The following is a 12,774-nucleotide window of genomic DNA, read 5'->3' on the forward strand; positions in this document are numbered from 1 at the left end:
CTAACTACGGACAAAGCGTGCCCAGCTCCCTCAGTTGCCTTATGCTGTCACTTTTCCACCAGGATGAACTATCCCTCAAACTGTGAGTGCAAATAAATCCCTCCTCCCTCGAGTTGCCTTCATTGTTGTGTTTTACATGTTTGTCACTGCTGGGCATGATTAGAAGGAATGACACAGAGTCTGTGTGCTGGTTGGAGTGCATCAGAAGTCACATCTCTTCCCACCCTGTGAGTTCCAGGAGAAGAAGCTCAGGTGATCGCAGTCAGAGACAAGTGTCTTTCCTCACTGGGCCATCTTGCCAGTCATTGCTAGGTATGTTGTTTTTATTTATTTAAGCTTTAGATTTATTTCACTTCTATGTTCTGCATGTTTGTATGGCTACATACCTGGTGCCCACTGAGGTCAGAAGAGGACATTAAGTCCCCTGGAGCTGGAGTGATGGACAGTTGTGAGGTGCCATGTGGGTGCTGGGATTGAACCTAAGTCCTCATTGAGAACAACAGGTGCTCTTAACAACGGAACTGTCTCTCCAACCCAAAGTGAGGCATTTTGTTTGGCAACAATGGGAAGGTCACTAAGACAACCGCTCTGACAAAGTTTCTGAAATAGACACTTTTAAAAGAAGAGATTCTTTGGGCTCATGGTTTGAATTTTCAGTCCATGGTCACTCGGGGCTGTGGTACACTGGAGAGTCATGGCAGAGAAGACATCCTGGAATAGGCCCACTTAGCTCATCACCTCCAGGAAGAAGAAACAATAGGGAGGAAGGCCAGGGAGCAGGATGTAATGACCAGTGCTATAGCCCTAGTAATCTATGTCTGCCAGCTACATTCCACCTCCTGTCCAACCACTTGCAATTACGCCATCAAGTTACAAACATGTGAGTGGATTCTTCCCCTATTGAAGGCCCAACTGTAACTTTGATTTAAAAAAAAAAAAAACAAACTTTTTTTAATGATGGTTCTTAGATGCGTTGTAGCCCACAACCCACCAGAGGTAGTGGGAAAGAAAGGATACAGGGGTTGAGAGGGAAATGGAGCTGTTTAGAAAGGTTCTTTAGAGTAACTCCCAGCTGTGTTATCTGGAAATTGACAGTTTGGTTCACAGGTCAGCAGTGGCAGCTTGATTCACTCACAAACATATCATGGACTTCATGGATACACCAGCAGTCCAGTTCAGTAGAGTTGGGTCAACAGCAGTGGCATGACCTAGCAGAGACAGTCAGGCCTCAGACTCAACAGGAGGGACCAGTAGGAACACCAGGAGAAGTTCTCGGCTGTGCCTCTCTCAGGGAAGTGAAGATCAGTGAAGACATGAGACCCACAAGAGAGGCACAGCTAGCTGGTACCCCAAGCCAAGCTCTGTCTCCATCACTCTGTGGCGGAATCCTATTTATACCCAAATATAATTGTCCTACATATGTCTTGCCAAAGCACATGCATCCAGTCAGTCTGAGTTCTCGGAAGCGGCAAGAAACTGCAGCAGACCACCAGAAGGTTTTTGGTGCGTTTCTCTCTATAGAGTCCTGACAAATGCAGCTCAACTACACAATGTAAGGCGGACCAACATGTGCGTGTTGTTAGTAAAGAACCTTTCATCCCGTGTCCTTTCACATGCTTGCTTTAACAGAACATCCTCTCTCCTGTGTCTGCATCAGTGAAATGTTCCTTCATGAGTCTGCCTTGGTCTTTCACAACTGTGTCCACGTTAACAAAACTTTCCTTCACATGTTTGCCTCAGCAAAACACCATCCAACCGACTTCCCAAAGAACTCTTATGTTTCCACTTCACCCACCCCTCAAGATCCAATCACTGAACCCTTACTTCTAAACATTGTTGTGATAGGAACCAAACCTTCAATGCCTCACCCAAAGAACTCTTATGTTTCCACTTCACCCACCCCTCAAGATCCAATCACTGAACCCTTACTTCTAAACATTGTTGTGCTAGGAACCAAACCTTCAATGCCTCACCCTTGAGCAGACAATTCCCATGCAAATCGTAATATAATCCTGTAGTGGGACAAAAGGTCAAGTAGATGTCTATCAAATGTCTGACTGGCACAACACAGCTATAAAGAGATTGCTTGGTCATTTCTGCTAACTAGATATATTTTCCATATCTGGTTTATTCTATGTGAGCCTAAACATTTACTAGGTCATTTAAGTTCTTTCTAGAAGTTGGCATGCTTAGACTAATAATCATACCTGACTTATGTTTTGTAAGTGACTTATCAGCAATGGGAAAGCGCTGTAAGTTCATAAGGTGACAACATCTACATTTGAATGTTAGGAACCTTGAGATAATAAGAAATTATCTCGCAGCAACGAAGTTCAAAGGGAAACTTCATCTCCTAAGGCATCCACTGACATTAAAAGCAAAGGATGTTTTCTCCTCATAAGATGCTCATTGGGCTAAAAGATGTGCAGATCAACATAATGTACCCGTGGCTCCCTTGGTGTGTTGACTTAGAAAGGAGCTAGGTGATAACACACCTTCCGAGAGGCAGCCGATGGCATAAGAATTCCCCTTACTCAGCAGCTAATATGTTATCCGGGACAGGTACTGTCTGGGGTGATGTGTACAGTATTTGAACATTTAACCACAGGGAGCCCAGTTCCTACAGGTTTGCCGATAAGTCAGGTATTAAATGAATGGCAAGCCAGATCTGCACAAAGCAATTCTGACTTACATGGTTTTTATAAAGGTATCTTGAAGTGGCATGATTTCAAAATCAGAAACATGCCATCAGTTTGCATTTATGCTATTAGCCTTATAGCTATTAAATAAAACAGACCTTATATTTCTTCAAAAACTTCTGACCTAACAGAGAGGAGTTAGTGGAAGCAGGATAGTACGATGGGAACATGACACAGCAGCTTCTGAGACCTGCTGGCTAGTTTCTAAGAAACACCTAGCATCACACAGGCTCTATTAGCAAATAAATTAAATATTGTTCAGCTTCCCCCAGAGAGCTGTGAAGATCAAAACCAACAAAGCATTCATGAGTACAACATAATCTCCACGAATGCAGAGACTTACTTTAAAATTGTGTATTATTATTATTATTATTATTATTATTATTATTGAGACAGTGTTTCTCTGTGTAGTCCTGGCTGTCCTGGATCACACTCTGCAAACCAGACTGGCCTGGAACTCAGAGCTGCCTGCCTCTGCCTCTGCCTCTGCCCTGAGAGCTGGGATTAAAGGCGTGGACACCACTGCCTGGCCTAGTCATTTTTATTTAAACTGAAATCCTGGGAGTTGAGAATGAACATCTTTGCACATGAGCGTCCTGGAGACACCACGAGAAGTTCTAGTCTTGTGGTCCACCATGCTTTGCTCAGCTTCATCCAGGCCTCTTCGGAGAGTTGCTACTTCTGCTCTCAATGATGTTCCTGTCCTAGGTTTCTCAGGACAGAGCCCCCGGGTGTGATTCATGGGTAGCTTTCTGAGGATTTTGAGAATTGGGTTAGGCAGAACTACCTGCTTCCCACTGGTGTGTTTCTCCAGTTAGGACTCAGAATTCCAGAATTATGGCAGCTATACCAGCTTCTGTTTCCACAGTAACCCTGTCCAGCTCCCACACATCAGCCTCCAGTGAGGTGCTGGCCTTGGGCTTCTGCTGTTAAACCTGACACCTGATGAAGCAAAGGCTTGACCTTTGCAGCTTAGGAACTGGCTTACTGTACGAGAGAGACTCTTACGGTGGCCAAGGAGAAGGATCAGAAGTAGTGATCTTTATCCTTAGGGTTCAGAGAGTCGTCTTCAGTAACCAGAGGTGGAGATGGGATACAACCACCTTTCAATGAGTCCTTTAAAGTGCTTTGACTATCACAATGAAGTGATGTATTCTAAGTAAGATGTCATTAATACCTCAATCAAGGAAGCCAACCAAGACAGAGTCTAAGGGATTTGCATTTAAACCAGATTAGAGGCACATCTCTTGACATTTCTTTGTTCGTTTGAGGGCACATACTCTATGCCAGGGATGACACTGGGTGATAGATAATACAGTGCTAAAAATACACACGGTTGTCAGAACACAGTCCACGAATGGAGTCCTGTGAGAGTTCTGAGTGCTTGTGAGAAAACACCAAGAAAGCAAGAGTCTTGGGATGACCTCAGTGTCTTCAAAACACAGGATTGTTTTGGGAATGTGGGTTCCTGCTCCTCAAGTGTAGCAGATAGGTGTGAGCTTGCTTTAAATTATTCATTACAACTGGAAATTGCTAATTGTTTATCTGCCTCAACGGAGAAACATGTTTTTGCCAGGTGCAGCTTGTCCTTGCAATTGGACACTTTACTCAGGTGACATTTTACTCAGGTGACCCTCAGAGTATAAACGGGCTGATGCTCTGTAGTGGACCTCATTTTTAGACCCTGCTCTCCCAGGTTCTCCGATCAACTAGAGCAATAAGCACATAGTGGTTGAACCTATATGTAGTGTTAAATGAACACATGAAAAATACAAATAACAGTGATGAGAATACCAAATGAGAAAACAAACCAGGAGCTGGCAGTCCTCGATTGGGGACACCTATGCCACACTCTCCTCCCAAAGATCAGGGATCATAGTGAAGAGAGGTCAGAAAGATTGTAAGACCAAAGTGGTGGACAACTACAAGGAAACTGTTTTCTGGACCCAGCGGGGTAGCTGCATATATGAGTCCACAGCAGTGTTGACAGTGTATACAGACTAAGGCCAGACAAAAGTCCTGCATGAAGAGGGAAGGTGGGCATGAAGTCCCACTGCTAACAAGAGCTCCTGGCAGTCTCTGGCTTCTAGGAGAAGGGGTGTTAGTTGACCACCCCCTCCAAGGAAGGCCATGTATACAAGAGTACATGGACAGCAAACTGTACTGGGTTTTAAAAAGGGTGGGGGACACAAAGTTGAGAAGAATGAGAGCTGGATCTGGAAGGAGTGAGACAGGGGCTACTATGAATTAAATAAGTTGTATGAAATTCTCGAAGTACTATTAAAAACAGAGAAAGATTAATACACACGTACATGCATACCAAAAAGTGATAGTTCCTTAGTTTACATCTAATGTGCAAACTAACTTTTATTTTTATTTTTTTTATACAGTCTTTTTTTTTTTTTTTTGGTTCTTTTTTTTTTTTTTTTCTGAGCTGGGAACCGAACCCAGGGCCTTGCGCTTCCTAGGCAAGCGCTCTGCCACTGAGCCAAATCCCCAACCCCCTAACTTTTATTTTTTAAAAAATCCACTCACATGATGAGGTGGGTTGAATAGGTGCCCCTGTCATGGACTCATGTGTCTGAATGCTTGGCCCATGGGGGGGTGGCACTATTAGGAGGTGTGGCCTTGTTGGAGTAGGTGTGGCCTTGTTGGAGTGGGTGTGGCCTTGTTGGAAGAAGTGTGTCACTGTGGCAGTGGGCTTTGAGTCTCCTATGTTCAAGGTCCATCCAAGGCTGACTCCAGTCTCCATTTGCTGCCTTCGGATCAAGATGTAAGACTCTCTTGTCTCCTCCAGCACCATATCTGCCTGCACGCTGCCATGCTTCCCGTTATGAAGATAATGGACTGAACCTCTGAAAGTGTAAACCAGTGAACTGTTTTCTTATAGAATTGCCTTGGTCATGGTGTCTCTTCACAGTGATGAAGCCCAAACTAAGACACATGATATGTACTTTCAGAGAATGTTCACTTATTGCTATAAATCCCCATTTCCAGCTGTCACTGTTAAGAGAAACCGTAAGACTCGGCTTGAGTTAAGCATCTGTTCTAAGTGGAATTAGAGGAAACCAAAGCAGCACTTAGTACTCTTTATTGTTACAGTTCTCACAACTGGGAGCTCAGTGTCTGTAACCTCAGTACTGAGACAGAAGCCTCAGAACACACCTTCGAAATGACACAGGATGGCGCTAGGCAAGCTGATGCACAACTGTAACCCCAGCGCCAGGAGGCTGAAGCTTATACTCTAAGTCTGAGGCCAGCCTGGGCTAAGTCGAGAGAACCTGTCTAAAAAGTTATGTATGGTGTGTGTGTGTGTGTGTGTGTGTGTGTGTGTGTGTGTGTGTGTGTGTGTGTGAGAGAGAGAGAGAGAGAGAGAGAGAGAGAGAGAGAGAGAGAAAGAGAGGTAACTGGCTTTATTCACTGTTTAACTTTTATTAAGTAAAACTCAGTGGGTTTTACTGTAGTGAATTTCATTCTTTTAAAATTTGAAGGTTATGACTACGATATATGTAAACACTGTTTCCCCAAAGCAACACACATTTATTAAATGATTATCTTTCTCATTGAAAGTAAATTCTGTTTCGAAGCTACAGAAACATAGTAAAAGCTATGATTTATTAATTTTTTTCAGTTCTGAATGAAGTCACATGACAAGCTCATCTGCTTTCAACGGCTGAGTAAGGCGTCAAGTCTATGCAGAATTGCTTTCTACCTTGCAGGCAATATTGAAAACAAACAAACTGGGAGTTGAAACCAAATCCTCTCTTTTCAAATCAGCATAAAATAAGAGAACACTGTCTTTTAGGCTTTGAAACAATGTTGGTAAACATGGTCTTTTAGTCTGATGTAGCCAACGGGTCAGGTTTGTCTAATCAATAGCTCTTTAAAACTTAAAAAGCCAATGGTAGAAGAGTACCACTAAGGCATTAGCACTGGGAAGATTGCTCAATGGATAAATCACTTGCTATGCTAGCCTGAAGACCAGAGTTCAGATTTCCAGTACTCTTGCAAGAAGCCAGGTGGATGGCCCATCCATAACCCCAAAACTCAGGTGAATCTGGGATCCATGTGTAAGCTGACTAGCTGGACAAGTGGCATGAACAAGCTCCAGGCTCAGCTCCTGCCTCTGTGAATAAAGAGGAGAATGGCAAGGGAAGATGCTTGCCATCAACATCTGGCCTCTACATGCACTTGTGAGTATGTGCACACACAACCACATGCATATGAACATCCACATACGTGCAAACACACGTGCATGCATGCACAAACACAGAATTAACAATATTCACATAACAAGCAGAACTGAAATAGGAACATGAACTTATACATGTTAGAAAAACGTGATGTGAGGCTTCAGATGTGTTAGTTCATTATCTAATTTACTTCTTAACTTCCCCCAGAATCCTTTTCTACTTTATGTTTTTTTTAAAAATTTTATAGTGTATGTGTGTGTGTGTTTGTGTGTCTACATATGTATGTGCATGTGTGCAAAATCAGAGGGCAACCTGTAGGAGCTGAATCTTTTCTTCTAATATATAGGTTCCATGGATTAAACTCGAGTCATCAGCTTTAGCTCCTGCTGAGCCATCTTGCCAGTCCCCAAATCATTAATTTTATAAGGGAAAAAAACATTTGAGGCTGCATTTGTACTTCAGTGCACTGCACACACACACACACACACACACACACACACACACACACACACACACACACACAGAGAGAGAGAGAGAGAGAGAGAGAGAGAGAATAAGTGTCTACTCAAAGAAATTCAAAGAATACATGAATTTCTACAATTTGTATATGTATTTCTAAAAGCCACAGCACTTGTAAATCCTCTCAATAAAAAAATGTAAGAGAAATATGGGATAAGGGGAGTAATATTTATTTCATTGATACATTAAAAACCCTATTTCCTTGTATTATCTACTGAAAGATTGGCACACTAGGACATGTAGAATGGGCTTCTAGCACTCTGGCCACCAATAGCAGCACATAGGTTCTCCTCAAATGTACATGGGGCACTCTTTAGAACAGACCACACGGTTGACAAAGCTTGGGCACATAATTAGAAAGGACTAAATTCACACACAGTATGTTCTCCAGAAGTCACAGTTAAGTGACTTACAAGCCATTAGCTAGCATTTTGAATTTTAACACAAACGAAATGATGGGCAATTAAATAAATAATGGACCAAAGAAATTGGGGAACATTTTAAGATGAATGAGAAGAAAGATATTTCTATAGCAAAATACATGAGATTCTATCAAGTAGTGTTTAAAGGAAAATTTTTAGTCCTAAGTGCTCACATTATAAAGAAAATAGGAAATTAATAAGCTCTTCCCTTAGACACAGACTACTTAAGTTCAATAAAGAATTTAAAAATAGCCAGAAAAAAAGAGCATAGGCTACAATGATTTTTCTACAAAATTTTTACCAAAAATGTTAGACAGAATTAATAGTAATTCTTTGTTAGTTCTTCTAAAATAGGACTGAGTTTCATAACCCAGCCTATCTGTTCAGTATTGCCCAAATACCAAAATTACAGAAAAATATTTCAAGAATGTTTGTATATTCTCTACACACAATATTTTATCAATTATTTATATTCCAAATCATGCCCCCCTTCCTGGCTCCTCCTCCACGAGTTCTTCACCCTACCCCTTCCTCTTTGCTTCTGAAAGTTTGCTTCTCTATTTACCCACCCACTCCTACCACATTCCACTATCATACCCCTTCCCTGAAGCATTAAGTTTCTACAGGATTAAGCATTTCCTTTCCAACTGAGGCCAGACAAGGCAGTCCTTTGCTACATCTGTAGTCTGTGGGGGTGGGGGCATGAACCAGCCCATATATGCTCTTTGGTTGGTGGCTTAGCCTCTGGGAGCTCTGAGGGGTCCTGGTTAGTTGATAGTGTCTCAACATACAATATTAACAAAGTGAATTAACCCATGTGCAAAAAAAGGGGTTATGTAATGTAACTATGTGGAATTTGTCACAGAAATACAAGGTTGGTTTAACATACAAAAATTAATTAATGCATTTTATGTCAATAAAATAAACAACAAAGTCTATAGTACACAAGATGTGTAGAATAAGCATTCCTAAACAATTGAAAATTAGGTCACAATAAACACATGAACATACATACTTAGCAAACTAAGACTAATACAAAACACCCTCAACAGAGCAAAGAAAATCGTGCCTTATGGTAGAAAATGTGAGTTGCTTATTCCAAAGAGTAGAAATACAAGGTTGTCCACTCTGGCACTTTGTTCAACATTGTACTAGCAGTACCATGGAGAGCAATTAGGAAAGAAAATAGAATAAAAGACACAGATTTAGCAAAGTGGTGGTTTGTAGCTTCTCCCCCAAGATCCACAATAGACCTGGATAGTTGGCTAAGTTTCCAGTACCAGACATGGTCTCCTTGTTAAGTGGGTCTTAAATCCAATTAGAGAGCTACTGGTTACCACCAAGGTATGTGGGCCACTACTGCACCCTTGGGGTTGTCAAACTGTGCTGGTCGTTGCTATTGTTCACAGGTATCATAGTCGCGTAGGCGTACTGCTTGCTTTGCATCTTTGGAAGCTTGCATGCACACACTCCCATGTAGTAAACTATTAAAGTTCGAGCAACTACACTATCAATCTATACACTATCAATGAACAAAATTTTTAAAATTAAATTGAAAAACCACTCCATTTAAAACATCCCAAGAGCATCCCCGGGGAACTAAGTAGGTCCTCTCCTACAGCATTCCTTCCTTACTTCACCTCCCTTCATCTCACCTCCATCATCCAATGCAGTCTCTCCCTGACCAGGGAATCAGATCCTCCTAGAAGACCCACCTTTTCTTCTTCCTGTAGACCCTCTCAGACCCTGCCCTTCTAATCTATACCCAGTTCTGTGGCTCTGCTCCCAATACCTAGAAACAAGTTATACTTAGGATCCTCATTGGTCACACCTGACAGGGACTCAGAAGCATTCCCTACCATGAAATCTGCAGCCACCTCAAGCTTGTAAAGGACAGACAGGTAAGCAAAACCAAGGAGTGGAAAACCCATCCAAAAAGACTTTAATACAAGGAATTACAATCATCAAAAACATAGATACCCAGACAGCGGGATAAAAACACAATCAATAACAGCCAGAACGATGTGTCTTCACGAGAGTCAAGCAACCCTACAACAATAGGCCCTGAGAAATGCAATATAGCTGAAGCACAAGACAAGTACTTCAAAAAAGCTATTATGGATATGATCAAGAATATTATAAAAGATATACATAAATCCATTAATTAAATCAACAAAAACATAAACAGTAGAATGAAGAAAATTGCTCAAGACATGAAATGGAAATAGAATTAATAAAAAAAAACTCAAACTGAGGGAAAACTGGGAATTAAAAACTTAGGAACTTGAACAGGAATATCAGAGGGAAGCCTCGCCAACAGGATACAAGATATGTAAAAAAAGGCATTGAAGTCAGGAGAGAAGAAATGATGATATATTAGACAAATAAAATGTTAAATGTAAAAAAAAACAAACCAGGAAATCTGGGACTCTGAAAAAAAAACCAAATCTGCAAATGGTAGTAATAGAGGAAGGAGAAGGAACCCAGAGATCAAAGGCACAGAAAATATTTCCAACCAAATCATGGAAGACAATTTCCCTAACCTAAAGAAGTGTGTGTCTATCAAGGTACAAGAAGCGCTCTCTGCCCCCAGACCCTGTGAGAGAGAGACCCAACCGCCTGGTCAGGTGGGCACTCCTGAGGCTGCAGAGCGGAAGAGACCACCAACACTGCTCACCCCTGCCCACATCCCTGGCCCAAGAGGAAACTGTATAAGGCCTCTGGGCTCCCGTGGAGGAGGGCCCAGGAGCGGCAGGACCCCTGCCTGAGACACCGCCGGAACCTGAGGGAAACAGACCGGATAAACAGTTCTCTGCACCCAAATCCCGTGGGAGGGAGAGCTGAACCTTCAGAGAGGCAGACAAGCCTGGGAAACCAGAAGAGACTGCTCTCTGCACACACATCTCGGACGCCAGAGGAAAAAGCCAAAGACCATCTGGAACCCTGGTGCACTGAAGATCCCGGAAACGGCGGCACAGGTCTTCCTGGTTGCTGCCGCTGCAGAGAGCCCGTGGGTAGCACCCCACGAGCGAACTTGAGCCTTGGGACCACAGGTAAGACCAACTTTTCTGCTGCAAGAAAGCTGCCTAGTGAACTCAAGACACAGGCCCACAGGAACAGCTGAAGACCTGTAGAGAGGAAAAACCACACGCCGGAAAGCAGAACAATCTGTCCCCATAACTGACTGAAAGAGAGGAAAACAGGTCTACAGCACTCCTGACACACAGGCTTATAGGACAGTCTAGCCACTGTCAGAAATAGCAGAACAAAGTAACACTAGAGATAATCTGATGGCGAGAGGCAAGCGCAGGAACCCAAGCAACAGAAACCAAGACTACATGGCACCATCGGAGCCCAATTCTCCCATCAAAACAAACATGGAATATCCAAACACACCAGAAAAGCAAGATCTACTTCCAAAATCATTTTTGATCATGATGCTGGAGGACTTCAAGAAAGACGTGAAGAACTCCCTTAGAGAACAAGTAGAAGCCTACAGAGAGGAATCGCAAAAATGCCTGAAAGAATCGCAAAAATCCCTGAAAGAATTCCAGGAAAACATAAATAAACAAGTAGAAGCCCATAGAGAGGAGACACAAAAATCCCTGAAAGAATTCCAGGAAAACATAAATAAACAAGTAGAAACTCATAGAGAGGAGACACAAAAATCCCTGAAAGAATTCCAGGAAAACACAATCAAACAGTTGAAGGAATTAAAAATGGAAATAGAAGCAATCAAGAAAGAACACATGGAGACAACCCTGGATATAGAAAACCAAAAGAAGAGACAAGGAGCTGTAGATACAAGCTTCACCAACAGAATACAAGAGATGGAAGAGAGAATCTCAGGAGCAGAAGATTCCATAGAAATCATTGACTCAACTGTCAAAGATAATGTAAAGCGGAAAAAGCTACTGGTCCAAAACATACAGGAAATCCAGGACTCAATGAGAAGATCAAACCTAAGCATAATAGGTATAGAAGAGAGTGAAGACTCCCAGCTCAAAGGACCAGTAAATATCTTCAACAAAATCATACAAGAAAACTTCCCTAACCTAAAAAAAGAGATACCCATAGACATACAAGAAGCCTACAGAACTCCAAATAGATTGGACCAGAAAAGAAACACCTCCCGTCACATAATTGTCAAAACACCAAACGCACAAAATAAAGAAAGAATATTAAAAGCAGTAAGGGAAAAAGGTCAAGTAACATATAAAGGGAGACCTATCAGAATCACACCAGACTTCTCGCCAGAAACTATGAAGGCCAGAAGATCCTGGACTGATGTCATACAGACCCTAAGAGAACACAAATGCCAGCCCAGGTTACTGTATCCAGCAAAACTCTCAATTAACATTGATGGAGAAACCAAGATACTCCATGACAAAACCAAATTTACACAATATCTTTCCACAAATCCAGCACTACAAAGGATAATAAATGGTAAAGCCCAACATAAGGAGGCAAGCTATACCCTAGAAGAAGCAAGAAACTAATCGTCTTGGCAACAAAACAAAGAGAATGAAAGCACACAAACATAACCTCACATCCAAATATGAATATAACGGGAAGCAATAATCACTATTCCTTAATATCACTCAATATCAATGGCCTCAACTCCCCAATAAAAAGACATAGATTAACAAACTGGATACACAACGAGGACCCTGCATTCTGCTGCCTACAGGAAACACACCTCAGAGACAAAGACAGACACTACCTCAGAGTGAAAGGCTGGAAAACAACTTTCCAAGCAAATGGTCAGAAGAAGCAAGCTGGAGTAGCCATTCTAATATCAAATAAAATCAATTTCCAACTAAAAGTCATCAAAAAAGATAAGGAAGGACACTTCATATTCATCAAAGGAAAAATCCACCAAGATGAACTCTCAATCCTAAATATCTATGCCCCAAATACAAGGGCACCTACATACGTAAA

General features: G+C 42.0%; 1 long non-coding RNA gene across 1 annotated transcript in view; it reads right to left on the minus strand.

Annotated features, from left to right (window-relative positions):
* The window catches only part of LOC120096573 (uncharacterized), a 29,811-nt gene extending 17,836 nt beyond the window's left edge, over positions 1–11,975 (minus strand). Inside the window, exon 1 of the long non-coding RNA XR_005493166.2 lies at positions 387–11,975. This is a non-coding gene — a long non-coding RNA (uncharacterized LOC120096573). The remainder of the gene's footprint in view (positions 1–386) is intronic.
* Between the last annotated feature and the right edge of the window lie 799 nt (positions 11,976–12,774).

This window comes from Rattus norvegicus, chromosome 14 (assembly GCF_036323735.1).
Source record: "Rattus norvegicus strain BN/NHsdMcwi chromosome 14, GRCr8, whole genome shotgun sequence".
In the NCBI taxonomy this organism is placed as follows: domain Eukaryota; kingdom Metazoa; phylum Chordata; class Mammalia; order Rodentia; family Muridae; genus Rattus; species Rattus norvegicus.